Below are 14,286 nucleotides of genomic sequence, written 5' to 3' on the forward strand. Positions count from 1 at the left end.
GTATGTAATCTAAATAGACCCCCCATTCATTTGTCTCGCTTACTTGTATGTAGGATTCCAAGGTAGACACACATAGCACTTACACTGTTTCTCAGGGGAGCCGAAACAAAGCCAGAGAGAGGAGAATTTGGTTGGCTGGGGGAGGGGCGGGTTGGTGTCACATGGGCACCGGCACCATCGTTTCCTTTATTGATAGCTCTTACCAGGAAAAAAAAGTTCCAATTTCTTCTGCTGTCTAGACCGATGAGTGGCTGCCCTAAATGCCATTGAGTCAGAAGGCTGTGCCTCTCATTCATTGCCGGGTCACTGAAGCTTTGAGGTGGGTTTCGAAGGCCATCAGTAAGTACCCTGCCACTCCTCGAGGTGCTGGTGGGATCGGCTGGTGGGAGAGAGGACTGCCTGTCAGTGCTGACTGCTCGTTGGAGTAGAAATGAAGGTGACCCGTTTAGCCATCAGATAAAAGCAAAGTGGGGCAGAGGGCTCCAGGGTTACCTCCCAGAGCAACAAAACTGGACTTGGAGTTGGGAACAGGGACCTGTTCGGATCACCAGACACGGTATGTACAAAGGGAACAGATGTCGTATGTCCAGTGCCCTGAATGTGCACCATGTGAGGTAGGTATAAATAACGCAGCATTTAGATGTGTGTTGAGAGCCAGCAAAGGTTTCCCCATCTGTTGGTCTCTGCACGTTGACATGGACAGAGACTGAGTCATGCTAGCAGGGGTGGAGCTTGAACATGGAGAGAAGGGAAGAGGAGGGGAGGGGATGACAGGAGGGAAGGAAAGTGGATGGGGTGTGAAGAGGAGAGAACAGGAAGGGGAGGGGAGGGGAGGAGCAGACAGAAGGGAAATGGATGGGAGGGGAAGAAAGAGGAGAGGAAAGGGGAGGGGAGGGGAGGGGAGAGATGAGAGGAGAGGAGGGATGGGGAAGAGAGGGGAGGGGAGAAGAGAAAAGAAGGGAAGAGAAGAAAGGGAGAAGGTTAGGGAGAAGAGGGGAAGGGAGGAAAGGAAAGTGGAGGGAAGTGGAGACAAAGATGAAGGTGTCCCAGGCTGCCCAACTCTGTGGGTCTCATCTCTCAACCCCTTCCTGTAAAGATGCATTTAGAAGTCTTCTCTACTTTTCTAAAGAAAGTAATGGAAGTAAAGCCTACTTGTTTCTTTAAGCAAATTTAAAGCTGACTACCGGGCAACCTCAAGTCATAAACGAGAGAGCACCAGACTTTGAAGATCCTATTATCACTTTTAATTATAAATCATTCACAGCCAACCATGACATGTGGCACAGAAACAAATCACATTGCAGAGGACTGTGGTCTTTCCCGCACGTCAGCTTGACCTCTCCCAGTGCTTCTCCCTAAAGACAGGCTGACAGCTAGCTCTGCAGGAGCCTCCCTGTATCCCTCCACAGTCTGGTTTTCCCCCTCACCTCTTCCTGCCCGGCTGTTCTCTGGACCCTGCAGGAAACTCGTCTGTCGTCACAACAAAACTCACTTCAGTCCAGTCTGCCTTCACTTACTGGGTAGCCCCTTCCCAGGCTGCTTTAGGAATGATTTCCTTTCTTCATCTCCCCCTCAGCGCCCCATCTCCTCTGAACTCCTCCACAGCTGACTGCCAGCTTGGTTAAAGAGCAACCAAAAACAGTTCTGTCCTCATGAAGTCTCACGGGTCACGTCTCTGTGGCAGCTCTAATTTACTCTATAAAGCCGTAGTGTTATTTATTCTCTTGCAGAGAATACACGTCTCCTCGGGAATCTAGCCCATTACAACCAGCTTTTCCGAGACCCCGGCTCTCCTACTTCAGCCCTTTCCTGTCCTGTGCATGGGTTGCCTTCCCTCTGGGGCTGCAGGAGGTCAATGCCCTGCCGCCAGCTTTGCCCTTGAGCCTCTGGAAAGTGTTTCTTGGAGGAACTACAGTGTCTGTGTATCAAGGGCAGATAGCCCAGGGGTTTGCCAAGGGGCCCAAGCTGTGCTTGTCAATAGCAGTGCTGGTTGATTCGGACAGCTGCTGTGTTCTTATTTATTCATCTGCAAACACTACAGAAATGCTTTCCTATATTTCAGTGAATATGGAGAAGTCTACAGTCTGGGGAAAGGAGCACCTGGATGTGAGAATCTCACGTGATCAGGAGTTAGGAGAGTGCGGTGGCGAATCAGAGGAGAGAGTGTCTAAGAGTCTGCAAGGACCAAAGGACATTCCCACTCCTGCTGACCACTGCACTGGGCATGGAAAAGAGAGGAAAGGATGAGGGGGATGAGGGAGGCTGGTTATGCTCACCACATGTAGGAAAGAAAGCTTAAAGAAGGAGCACATGCAGGGGGAGGCAAGAAGGATTGGATTCAGGCAACAAAAATAGAGAAGGAACAAAAAATGGTCAAGCTGGGCATGCAAAAGCTAAAGTGAAGAGCAGCCATTTTCTCTGTAACTGAAGCTTAACCAAAGCCTCACATAACCAGACTCTTTCGTGGGGCAAGCATCACTGTCCTAGCAACATTAGATCCACCCCATTGAGCAGCAGAAGCTGCAGGAAATGAGGCTCGTAGTGATCACCGTGGGTCAGACAGTCACGGAGAGGATGAGGACTCCAGGAAGAACATGAGCCTTGCTTTTGCCCTGTTTTTCTGTTTTAAAGATTTACTCATTTTTATTTTATGCATATGAGTGTTTGCATGCATGCATGTATGTGTGCTATGTGCATGGCTGGTGCCCTCACAGGACAGAAGAAGGCATTGGGTCTCAGGAATTAGGGTTACAGATGATTGTGGGCCACCATGTGGTGCTGAGAACCAAACCAGGTCCTATGCCAGAGCAGCCAGTGTTCCTAACCAATGAGCCATGTCTTCAGCCACCAGGTTTGGTTTTGCTTTGAGAGGAGGTCTTACTCAGTACCCTGGTAAGATTGGGATTTGTCTCTCAAGTGCTGAGATTGCAAGTGTGCTCACCATGCCCAACATGAACATGACTCAGGCATAAAATACATCATGGGCCACTGTCTGGGTGATCTTTAATGCAAGCATGTTCTAAAACAAGGAGGGTTCTTACAGTTTAACTTGATGGATGCTGGCATTTGGCTCACACACAAAAGGACAAGATGGACATGTAGAACATTCTCATTCAGTGCAGAGGTTCTGCAGTGATCACCAGGGATCTGTCTCATTTACATGTATGCAAATACTGTTGCCAACCGCCTCCCACTTCTGAGTGGAAACTTCCCTAGTGTTAATTTGGTACACCCTGCTCTAGCTTTGTAACTGGTATGAGTAGAGACATGGTTTGCTTGTTTTGATTTGTTGCTGTTATTGTTTTCAGAGACAATTTCTTTGTGTAGAGCGAGCTATCCTGGAGTTTGATTTGTAGACCAGGTTGGTCTTGAACCCACAGAGATCTACCTGAGATTATAGGTATGTGCTATCCCCACCCGGCTGAGCCAGGTTTAATAATGAGAGAATAAAGGGTTTGAGGAAACAGAACCCTGAGATGTGGCCCACAGATGGGATCCCATGTCTTACCCGATGCCACTGTCTTCCATTTTGACCTGGAAATGCTCAGGGTTCTCAAGATAAAAATGGCAGGATAGAAAGTGTAGCAGGATACTTATTCTGCTGCATTGCATTCACAGTGGAGCTCCGTGATTAGGCAGTAGAAGAGGAGGTGGAGCTGGGAGAGAAAGAGTGGAAGGGGAGGGGAGAAAGAGAGGAAGGGGAGGAGAAGAAGGAGGCTATCGGTCATGGAGAACCATGGATGGGTCAAAAACTGTCCTGGGTAGCGACTTCTATCAAAAAGTTAGATATTGGGTAGCAATGCTAATTGTGTGGGCATCTTCTTGATTGAGCATTTCTTTAGATAACTATTAAGCTTTAAGTAGTTTTTTTAATAGTTCTGCAAAGACATTGTCTGGGGTTCAGCCGAGCTTTGTTGATGCAGCGTGGTAGATTGGCAGAGCCATCCCCCACGATGGTGTCTTGTGGGTGCCAGGACCTGCGCATCTAGCTAGCCGGAGCCCTGGTCAGAGCCAAGGAGCAGCAGTAACATGGTAGCTGCCCGGGAACAAGCCAGACTGGGCACCATTTTCTAAATATCACCCCTACAAGGAAGTCCTCAGGGGCAGGCAGCTTCTGATGAGCCTCTCAAAGATATACTTCCATGAATTAATTCCAATTATGGCCTAACATAGTGGCTTAAATGAAGAATCAGAACCCAGGGAGTGATGAGCAGCCTGCAAGAGAACAGGTTAACTACAACAGAGTTTCCCCTCCATCTTGCCAGCATTTTTTTCTCTTACTATACTTCTCCTACCCTCTTGTTAGTTTGACCTGATAAACCAGGCTGGCCTCTTACAAATCCTTAGAGAGGCCCTCGTGGCAGTGAATTGGAGAAACTGGATCATGACATGAGACGCAGTGACAGTGCCACAGCGTTGGTACAGTCCCAGAGCAGCCCAGCCTGAATCCCCTCTTTTCTTAGAGACAGCAAAAGGACCAGGGAATGGGTTAGTGATACTCTATTCTTTCTGGCTTCAATTCTTACATTCCTTAGTTTTCTAGTGTCCACTATAAAGTTCATTCTCCAGAAGTTTCTCAAGTCACTGTGATGTGACAAAATCAGGCTTGTGGTGTTGGGTTTACTACAGCAACCTCCATCTGAGACTTCTCCAAGGACACTTCGTGTAGGACAGCCACTCTCAGGACCAACGCCCTCCCATTGGTACAGACATTGGCTTCCTTCTTTGAACTATGCCCCTCTTCTTCCAGCTCCAGACTTGACTTACTATCCTGGGACTTGCTAAACTACAGCCTAGAAACAGTCCCTTGATTCTCCAGAGGGGACATTTTAACTAATAGCCTGCCCAGCAATGTAAAGTGACCTAAGAGTTAATAATGCCATCATTGCTCTGTCCACTCGGTTCACGTGTGTATGATTCGCTCCTTCTAATCGTCCTCTCTTCTGCTGGTTTATGATTAAAGCATACCGCTTTACATATGGGAGATTCCTTGGTGGAGTCTGGGCCTGATCTGAATAATACTGAGATGTACTGTAAGTTCTCATGTAGAGTGCTGTCGAGGCTAGTTTTATGTCAACTTGACACAAACTAGAGTTATCTCAAAGAAGGGAGCCTCGGTGGAGGAAAGGTCTCCATAAGATCTAACTGTAAGGCATTTTCTTGGGGAACAATGGGAGAAGGCGCAGCCCATTGTGGGTAGTGGCATCCCTGGGCTAGTGTCCTGTGATCTATAAAAAAAGCAGGTTAAGCAAGCCATGATGAGCAAGCCAGTTATCAGCAGGTCTCCACAGCCTCAGTATCAGCTTCTGCCTCCAGGTTCCCACTCAGATGATTGAGTCCCTGTCCCGACTTCCACTCAGATTGAGTCCCTGTCCCGACTTCCTTTGATTATGAACAGTGAGTGATGTGGAACCATAAGCAAAGTGAACTCTTTCCTCCCCAAGTTATTTTGGTCATGGTGTTTTGTCACAGCATGTACCTCAAGACACGTGGCTTTCATTCCTCCAGCTCACAGCACCGAGGCCAGAGACTACAGCCAAATAAGCATACGACAGGCACAGAAGCATCATGGTGAATGGAGGATCAGTGGGCTGGGTACATACTCACTCAATTATACTCCACTGCCGTGAGCCCCAAAAGGGGGAAGCGCACAGTGCTAGAAACATGTCAAAGATACTTTTCTTGTTGCTATGGCAAATACGTGACAAAGGCTACTTATGGAAGAAAGGGTAGGGGAAGACTTGGTGGCAGAATCGAGAGGTGGCCACTGCATTGCATCCATGCTCAGGACTCAGAGAGTGACAATGCGGATGCGTGGCCCGCTTTAATCTTGCTGCTTAGTCCAGGCCCCCATCCTATGCGATGACGCCATCCACAGTTAGGGTAGGGTCTTCTCATCTCAATTAACCTCACCTAGAAAATTCCAGCAGGGTCATGCCAAAAGCTTTACCTCCTAGGTGATTCTAGGCTTTTTCATTTGACATAATTAAAGATCATGGAGATAACTCAGGGGGACAGGGAGGTGGACAGGGAGGAAGAGAAGTGGCTGTCCGTGTTCTTTCGTTGCTGTCCAACAAACGTTCACCAGCAAGATGGAGGAGGGAGAACCAAGGAACCATCTAAACAACTGTGGCAATAATGGTTACAATTAGATATTTAAAATCCCCCCACACACACACACCCCAGAGAATGCCCAGAGCATGATGGGCTGTTAGAGATGGCAGACATTCCTTCTAAAAGCTTTAGTTCAGATACAAAGTCATCTGAAAAAAACTGGTAGTAGTAGATTGAAACAGTATCAAGGTTTGTTTTGCATACCGGGACCACATCAAGGACTGAGGGAAAGTTCGAAACCAGGGAGTGTTTCTTCCTCATGTTCCAAAAGTACCTACCTGACTCCAAAGGAAGACGCCATTGTGCTCTTTGGAGACACACAGAGTCATGGGCTCATCTTCAAAAGGAAGACTAAGAATTCTTCATGTCTTTAATGAGGTTTTCAACGTTGCACCTGCATTCAGTACATGGCTTATGTGCGCTGCAAAGAACATAGCAGCTCGCATTACACCAGAGAGCAGACTCCACTGGTCAAGCTGCTCGACACCCTACCTGTATGTGCTTGCCTGTGGGGAGCGGTGCGGCAGCCTGCTAAAATGGCGCCTAAGCTTATGAATGGCCTAAGCTTATGAATGGCGCCTGACTTCCTCACACTCTGCTTACACTGCGCAGACTCGCTGCCACGTAGTATTGGGCCATTTGACGTGTGCCAATGGTGTGTGCCCACATAGCAGGCTCTGAGTGACCAGGCATGGGGATAAAAGGGAAAGGGAAACTGGGATCTGGGGCTTCCAGAGAGATTGTAAGAAAGGCTCCTGAGTAAAGCTGCGTTAGGAAGAATCTCGTGTTGTGTCGCTCCTTTCTGCGGGTCGGATTGGGTAGTGACACTTGCCCACTACACGAGTGGAGTCCTGTATATATTTTGTTGGGTTCAGGGTAAAAGCCGAGAAAACTCACCAGAAGCTTACAAATGAAAGCTTTATTTTCTGCTCATGGAAGGAGGTGGCCAGTTTGGTGTCTGAAACGTATCCTGAAGGGAGATTGTACAACATTTATATAGGGTGGGAACAGAAAGCAAGGGGGATTGGAGTGGGTTGTTGCATTGACTAATCATATTTTGACACAAGGGGTTAAGCAAGAAAATTAACTTTGGTAATTGGGCTTTATCTAGGTCACCTGGTGTGATGCTTTGTATATGTTCAGCCCAAGGAATGGCACTATTAGAAGGCGTGGCCTTGGAGTAGGTGTGTCACTGTGGGTGTGGGCTTTAAGACTTTCATCCGAGAAGATCTTCTAGCATGGAAGTCAGTCTTCTGCTAGCAGCCTTCAGATGAAGATGTAGAACTCTCAGCTCCTCCTGCACCATGCCTGCCTGGATGCTGCCATGTTCTTGCCTTGATGATAATGGACTGAACTTCTGAACCTGTAAGCCAGCCCGATTAAATATTGTCCTTTATAAGAGTTGCCTTGGTCATGGTGTCTGTTCCCAGTAGTAAACCCTAAGTAAGACACCTGGTTTCAGGGTCATTGTCAGCTTTTGCAGTCAGGTCCCCTCCTGGATTCTGACTTGGAATTTAGACTGATAAGGGAACAAAGGAGTGGGCGAACAGCTCGTAGTCAATTAAGTCAAGACTAGCAACACATTTATGAGTTGTGTGCATCTTCCTTTAGATAATGGACATCTTCCTTGATTATATCCTTTACTGGTTAACAGACATGAAATGTCTGAAGAGGCAGTATAGGAGTTGGGTTCCTGGGCCTGGTTTTGATCCTGCCAGCAAGGTGGAAACCCATTCCTGAGATGGCTGAACTCAGGAAACCACCTCCTAGCAATCTGACTATCTTCAAGGTGGGTATCAAAATTTGAAAAGGTCATAGATGCTGATATACCCAGGGTTCTCTGTTCCAGACCCTGCCAAGAACGCTTAGCTTGTCAACTATTTAAACAGAGAAACTTCCACTGTAATCCCAAGAGCACAGACCAATATTTAAAGTCTGCGATACACGCAGAACACTGGAGAAACTTCTTTAAGAAAAATGGTGGTAACTAGGTCAAGCTGATGGAATGGCCCTTTTCTCAGGTCAGCTTCCGTCCTGTTTTCTGATCTTTTTCCATTTACAATTTTTGCTGATCAGTAGTTTGTGGGGCAAGTGAACCGTGTCACCAGACAGAAGAACTGTTATGACTGAAGCAGGTTCAAAACCCCAGGGAATCTCAGAATTGAGAACGGCAGGTGTTGGAACCAGCTCCCTGCCAAACTCTACCTGTCCTGGAACATGGACCCATGAAACCCCTCAGGGAGAACCATGGCAACCAGTCATGTAGCATAAAAACCTTGAGTTCTCCATGCTAAGGAGGTATCTAGGTAGGCTCCAGGAGAGAGTTTAGTCAGTGAGTTTCGCTTCCTGGGCATTCCTTCCTGCAAAAGTTACTTAATCCCTGGTTCACCCTGAGTAAGACTTACATACTTACATCCACCATAAAAATAAAGCAGTTTGAACAAGCAAGGACATCAAGGATCGCTATGGGGGGGGGGGGAGGCCTTTGTTGTAAAGGGCTTAAATCGCCCTGAGGAGGCCTTCTTTCCCTTAGCCCCTCTGTACTGTCTGCGCTCACTTGGAACCAAACAGGATTCCACCCAGGGGCTCAGCCACGCCCTTCCTGCCTGGCGCATAGGGGAAGTGAGGACTCACTGACCATCGTTCTCAACTCTTCGAGGTTTCCAGTGGCTTCTGGGTACTCAGGACATTAAGAACAGCATCCTCCTATCCCAGATACACTGTGTTGAGGAAGGAAGGAAGTAGACAGGGACGCCTATTTTTTTTTTTTTTTTTTTTTTTTTTGACTTGACTTGACCTAAAGCTCCTCTAGCGAGGAGGGAGGGGAAAGAACTGCAAAGAAAGCAGGTGGGGAAGTGGAAGAGGAAAGATGAGGAAGAGGTGTGTCCTAGCTTCATTTCTGTCACTGTGAAAAATCACGGACTAAAAGCATCTTGAGGAAGAAAGGGGTTTTCTGACTTACAATGCAAAGTCGCAATTCATCTTTGAAGGAAAGCAAGGGAGGCCATCTTGGTATCCCATGAAGCTCTACTTCTGACTAAGGAACTCAGTTTACAGACAAACAAGTACCAGAACCATAGAGGATGCTGCTTGCTAGCTCTCTTGAAGGTCTTCTTCACTCGGGTAGCTTTCTTCTGCAGTTCCGGACCACCTGCCTAGGGATGGTGCCACCCACAGTGGGGTGGACCCTCCTGCATCAAGCAACAGTTAGGACAATACCGCTTAGACAAACGTGCCCACAGGCTAATCTGATCTAGGCTGTCAATTCCACAGTTAGAGGTGATCAGGACAAAGGGAATCTCAGCAAGCAAACCAGGAAGATGAAAGGGAAAGGTAGGCATCACAGAGGGGAGGGGAAAGAGCCCTCCAGGTTTAAGGAGCACATCCGGTAAACATCAAGACAGGAATGGAGCAGACTGTACTGTAGCACACAGCAGCCCCAGTCTTGCCTATTGCTTTTTTACGCTTGCTTTTGCTTGGTCACTTCAGTTAAAAAAGCTTCTCTTAAAATAGAAAGAGGGGCTGAAATTTACTTCATCAATTTTAGCTTTTCATCATTAAATGCTTTGCTAGCTTCCTATTGCTGCCGCAGCAAAATAAGTGAATGGATAAATAAAAATGTGACGAACTTCAGGACTTAACTCCGTATATGCTGCACTTTCCTGAAGTCCTCTTGGGATCAGAGGTCAGAAATAGAAAATCAAGGGCTCTCTCAGTGTCTCTTCCTGGCCTTTTCTAATTTCTAGAGGTGATTGCTGATTTCCTCTTCCTTTTGTCTTCACAACCAGCAGTGGAAGGTAGAAGTTCTTAGACCCAACCTGCTTTGGCTTCTGTGTCCTTCCATAACTACTCTTCAACCCAGTGTCCCACTGGGCTTGTACTGAGCCTTCCTGGATCATCTTGAATCTTTAAAACCTCTATCTATCTATCTATCTATCTATCTATCTATCTATCTATCTATCCAGCTATCTATCTATCTATCTATCTATCTATCATCTATCTATCTATCTATCTATCTATCATCTATCTATCTATCTATCTATCTATCTATCTATCTGCCTGCCTGTTTTATCTATCATGTATGTATGTATGTATGTATGTATGTATGTATGTATGTATGTATGCATGTATGTATATATGTATGTGTGTATGTATCTATCTATCTATTATGTATATACCTATTTATCATCTGTCTGTCCATCCATTTGTCTGTCTGTCTATCTATCTATCTATCTATCTATCATCTGAAGACCCCCAAACTCAGGAGACCCTTACTCAAGTCTCAGGAAATCACGGCCACCCCAAAATCGCAAGACTCCATACCTGGATGCAATCAGCAGAGGTTTATTAGGGAGAGTTGGCTAGCCAACAGTCAAATCGCTTGCCCACGCAGAAGCTGAATTTGACAAAGCCAGTCAGTCTGAGAAGGGTTTTTAAAGGGGGAAACCACAAACCTGGAGAGTGAGGAGGGGGTGAAGGGTTGCTAAGGAAATATAGCATAAAAATAGTGGATAATTCCAGAGGAACCCAATCTAAGTGAATCAGGATCATGTGGAAAACACTCTGTATACCCATTCCTCTAAAAAATGTGGTCTTGTCATGTCACTTGCTCAACTATTTCTCAGTCTCACCTAGATGACTTGCATTTTTCTTTGTGGTCAGGAATGTGTCTTCTTGCTTTGGGCCTTCCCCACCCACAGATGGGTTCTCTTCCTTGAGGCTTGAGGAATGTTAATCCAGCAAGTGTCCTCTGACTCAGGGATAATGTACTCCTCCCGGAATGTATCTTGGGGCAGTGAAGGCCTGAAATCTTACATTCAATTCTGCTTTCTGAAACTAGTGAACCTGCATTCTTTTGCTCAGGTCTAGGGGTAAAGAAAAAGCCTGTATATATTTTATAAAATGATCTTTATAATTTTTCACTCTACACATCTATCTATCTGTCTGTCTATCTATCCAGGTACAGTTGTATCTATCTATCTATCTATCTATCTATCTATCTATCTATCTATCTGTCATTTGTCTACTTTTTTATCCAGATACAGTTGGATACAACTATCTATCTCTATCATCTATCTATAATCTATCTGTCGGTCTGTCATCTATGTGCCTATTCATCATCTGCCTATTTATCCATCTGTCAGTCTATCTATCTATCTATCTATCATCTATCTATCTATGTACCTTTTTGTCATCTGCCTTTCAAATCCATCTATCTATTGTCCTAACCATGTATCTTTCTTCCTACCTGCCTATATAGCTATCTGACGTCTATTTAATGTGTATGGGTGTTTTGCCTTCATGCATGCACATTTGTGCACCATGTTCACGTTTGCTGCCTATGGAGTCAGAAAAGAGCACCAGGCTCCTCTGGAGCTGGAGTAACAGATCATTATAAGCTGCCAGATGGGTTCTGGGGGCCAAATCTGGGCCCTCTAGAAGAGCCGTCTCTCCAGTTCCAGGTAATTCTTAAGTGGGAAAAACTTACATTCAAGTAATTGTCAGCCTTAATTCCACATACAGTGTGTATACATATGTTATTATTCTTACTTGGTGTGCATTTCTGTATGTGTGTGTGTCATGGACCACGTATGGAGGTCAGAGGACAATTTACAATGCTCAGTTCTCTCTTTTAACCATGTGGGTTGAGGGGACCAAGCACAGCTTACCAGGCTTAGAATCAAAGTTAATTTCCTTTTGCCATGCCACCTAACATTCTGTACTTTTTAATAATTGGACATCAGGGTGCTCATAGTCTATGGACCACAAATACTGTGACCTCATAGGAAACACATGCTGTCCATCTCTTCCCTAGTGTGCTAGTTTTTGTCAACCTGACACAAGTGAAGGCCACTGCAAAGAGAGACCTTGATAGAGAAAAATGCCTCTATCTATTAGATTGGTGTCTGGGAACATTTTCTTGATTAATGATTCATGTGGAAGGGACCCGCCCACTGTGGGTGGTGCCGCATCTTAGCAGGTGGTTTAGGCTCTATAAGAAAGCAGGCTGGGCAAGCAATGGGGAGCAAGCCAGTAAGCAGTGCTCCTCCATGGCCTCTGCTTCAGTTCCTGCCTGCAAATTTCTACCTCAAATTCCTGACCTTGCCTCCCTTCACGATGTGCTCTAAGACGGAAGCTGAAACAAGCCCTGCCACCCCCAAGTTGCTTACGGCCATGATGTTTCTCACAGCAACAGAAGACAGGTTGGGTCGTTTGGTATTCTTGAAAACCAAGACCTCTGAATGTTGGCTGTTTTCCTTTTAAGGGTGTGCTGGAAACAGCAGCAACTATCCTAGCCTGTCCTTGTGCTCACAGCTAGGAACCAGGGAAACCAGGAATATTGATCGCACAGGGTTGGCTCCTCAACAGAGACATATACCTGTCTTTCACCCAGAAAGCTGAGCGTGGACGTAGTTAACAGTCTGATGATCTGTACTACCTATAGGGCGAGGCCACACTCACAACCCCCAGACTATTATGCTTATCCCAGACTCTCCTTCCCTAGACCTTCATCTTGAACATTGTTTCTGGATTAATAGAACTCATCCTTAGAGATGTATCATGTACTTTTTAGCTTGGTGATTCTACAATGACTGAAATTACACCAGATCCTCCCTTAGGCCCTCGAGCTTTGGGAGCCGTTCTTAGGAAAAAGGACACGTGTACTTTGCCAAAGAGTTTTTGACATAGTCATGCCCTAAGCTTTATTGTGATAATTGTCACCAGAAAACTTTTTTCCCCCAAAGGTGTACCATATATCTTATATCTAAAATAAACTGCCCAGTGTAGGGGTGATATTTGGAAAACAGCACCCGGTCCTGCTTATTCCCGGGCGGCCATCATGTTCCCGCTGCTCCTTGGCTCTGACCAGGGCTCCAGCTAGCTATATGTGCAGGTCCTGGCACCCACGAGACACCATCGTGGGTGATGGCTCTGCCAATCTCCCATGCTGCATCAACAAAGCTCAGCTGAAGCCCAGACAATATCTGCCATCTTTGCAGTACCCGGTAGAAATGACACTCTTAAAGCATAATGATTATCTAAAGCATTTATATATTTAGAACTGCTCAATCAACAAGATGCCCACACAATTAGAGTTGTTACCCAGTATCTAACCTTTTGATAGAAGTTGCTACCCAGGACAGCTTTTGACCCATCCATAGTTCTCCATGGCTGATAACCTTTTTCCTCCCTTCCTCTATTTCTCCCCTCCCCTTCCGCTCTTTCTCTCCCAGCTCCACCCCTTCATCTACTGTCTAATCACCAAGCTCCACTGTGAATACAATGTAGCAGAATAAGTATCCCGCTACAGCCCAGTGTCAGACTCTGAAAGTTTGAGCCAACAGTGGCTACAGAGTCATGCTGAATTGGATTTCCTTGACTCCCATTTGTAGAAACCCCCGGCACAAACCAGGAATGAGATGGGTTCATTGTTTTTGACTAAAAGGGCACTTGTGCCGTAAAAGTACCATACATTTCAGCAAAGACAGAGTCTCACCTGCAGGGACCACGGCATACCTTCAGCACGCCACCTGGCTCCTCCCTCTTCACACCAGCCTGCAGTGTGGCTCTGAGTTCTAGACCTCTAGTCTGTAATGGAGGAGTAGTTTACACACCACAGTCTCAGGGGCTCAACCATTTGTTTTGATCAGTTAGGTGATGATGGTAGATTGGAAGGCTGTTGTGCAAGATGATTCTCCACCACTTATTTGCCTCTCTAATCAGTGCTACACTGTTGCAGTCACTACTCCCAAGCAAGTGTGGTGTCAAGACACACACTGGCTAGACTTTCAGTCAGCAAGTCATGCCTTAGACTGGCTGCGTTTGGTTTTGTCTTTTTACAGAGTTGACATCAAAACTCAGGAAGACAGAATTGAAATTATGAGAGGGCAACTTTCAAAGAGAATAATTTCTGTTCATTGTTTCTCTGAGCTGTCTCCTGGTTATTACTTTAAACTGATAACAAGTGCTATTTCCCTGACTGCAATGAAATTCCACTCAAGAGTTAGCATGGTAAACACTGCGAGAGAGCTAGACATACAGAAGAAAGCAAAGAGAGAGGAGGAGAGAAATTTATGGGTGTGTATGAAAAATGCCTTTTAGAGTACATTAACTAGTAAGTGTCTATAAAACTCCTTCTCTGTATAAAAACTTTGGAGGGCACAGTAAGTG

The sequence above is a fragment of the Arvicanthis niloticus genome, chromosome 22, assembly GCF_011762505.2.
Source record: "Arvicanthis niloticus isolate mArvNil1 chromosome 22, mArvNil1.pat.X, whole genome shotgun sequence".
In the NCBI taxonomy this organism is placed as follows: Eukaryota; Metazoa; Chordata; class Mammalia; order Rodentia; family Muridae; genus Arvicanthis; species Arvicanthis niloticus.